The 1,892-nt window shown below is 36.2% G+C and overlaps 1 long non-coding RNA gene across 1 annotated transcript; it reads right to left on the bottom strand.

Moving 5' to 3' along the window:
* Positions 1-371: 371 nt before the first annotated feature.
* Positions 372-1,369, bottom strand: LOC149480666 (uncharacterized). The gene is made up of 2 exons (XR_016317072.1): positions 1,218-1,369; positions 372-592 (listed from the first exon to the last, which is right to left on the bottom strand). It is a non-coding gene; the product is annotated as an uncharacterized LOC149480666 (long non-coding RNA).
* Between the last annotated feature and the right edge of the window lie 523 nt (positions 1,370-1,892).

The raw sequence follows: 1,892 nt of genomic DNA, 5'->3' as shown, positions 1-1,892 counted from the left end.
GATTTTGGAGACGCAATCGGCGAAGAAGTCGCAAAATTACAGTGCAGTTTGGTAAGACGGCCAGCTAATTTATCCAACCCTGTAAAGCTTCATCTGAGTGATACTGTGCTTTGTATATTCCAGAGCTTTTGGTGTTGCTTGCCTCCTCACGTGCCTTTACGCAACCGAAGAATCTGCTTCACGTGGCACGTAAGTACTTGTAGCTTTTTACTTCAGTCATTATGTCTCTTTCTGAGCAAAAGGAGCTTAAGGATTTGAGGAAAAAAAGGGGATTAATCAAATGTAGATTAACGAATTTTAAGAAATATGTTTCGTCTTTTGAAAACGTGGATCTTGATACACATCAAAGGGCAGAACTAAAATTACGTATACCAGGTGCACAAAGTTTAATGAACGATTTCAACCAAGTACAAAGTAAAATCGAAGATCTTGTCCCGGAGTCAGAAACGGATAAACTCATAGAATCACGCGTAGAGTTTGAGAGGGAATATTATGTTGTCCTGGCGATGCTGGACTGCATGGTAAACCCAGATAATTCCGAGGATAGATCTAATAAATCCATTGACTGTTCCTTAGCGCACGACCATACGACCTGTAACAATTTTAATAACGATTCAGTAAAATTACCGACTATTTCTATACCTAGCTTTGACGGTTCACATGAACACTGGGTAGAATTTCGCGATACGTTTTCATCCTTAATTCATAATTCGAAAACAATACCATCGGTTCAAAAATTCCATTATTTAAAGGCGAGTTTAAAAGGCGATGCCAAAATCGTTATAGAAAACGTTGAATTTTCATCCGAAAATTATATGGTTGCATGGGAGCTTTTATTACACCGTTTTAATAACACGCGTTTGATAGTGCAAAGTCACATTAAGGCAATATTTTCACTTCAAAACGTCTCAAGAGAATCGGCTATTCAATTACACAATTTAATTGATACAGTTTTAAAAAATTTACGTATTCTTAAAATCTTAGGAGAACCCACGGAATACTGGGACACTTTGATTATTTATATCGTAGTTTCAAAGTTAGATCCTACCACTGAACGCGAGTGGGAACAATTTAAAAACACATTTTATAAATTACATAAGGACAAAATTATTAAACTAAACGATTTATTAGAATTCATTAAAGAAAAAGCCGATTTATTAACTACACTATCCGTAAATCACAGTAAACCTAGTATTTCAAATAAATTTTCTACTTACCAAAATAAAAATTCATCATCCAAAATTCATTGCAACATAGTTTCGGATAACAAACAATCTAAATCGCAATCCAATAAGTCGCGCAGCCATTACAAGTCATGTTTGCTATGTAACGAAAAGCATCAGCTGTATTCATGCCAGAAGTTTCTCGACGTATCCCCGCAACATAGGGTTAATTTCATAAATGATAAAAACTTATGCATTAATTGTATGCGTCCAGGTCATTCGGTTGGTACTTGTCTTTTTGGTCCGTGTAGAAAGTGTGAACAAAAGCACAATAGTTTACTTTGTGATGCAATTAAATTATCACCAATTAAACAAAATACAGTGACGTTAACTACGTACGAGCACCCCTCGCTTACTAATACGCATCCCGTTTCAGTGGTTTCAGTAGATAACGCACACATGCAACTTCAATGTATTAATCACGCACAAACCGTTATGCATACAAAGGATGACAATTCTTCGCAACAGATTGTCATATTGTCTACGGCGATAGTTGAAGTATATAATGAATCGGGTGAGTATTATTGCGCACGCGCAGTTCTAGATAGCGGAAGCGAGCGATCCTTTATAACGCAATCGTTTGCAAATAAATTAAATATACGAATATTACAGTCCACTCAACATATTCACGGTGTAGGTAATTCTATTACGCAATGTTCGCAATCTTGT

The sequence above is a fragment of the Colias philodice genome, chromosome 18 (genome assembly GCF_061535455.1).
Source record: "Colias philodice isolate Cphi_HAF_F1 chromosome 18, ilColPhil1 Martin Lab GWU primary, whole genome shotgun sequence".
Lineage (NCBI taxonomy): Eukaryota > Metazoa > Arthropoda > Insecta > Lepidoptera > Pieridae > Colias > Colias philodice.
Note: the sequence above shows the minus strand (reverse complement) of the source record. Positions and strands in the feature narration are given on the sequence as shown.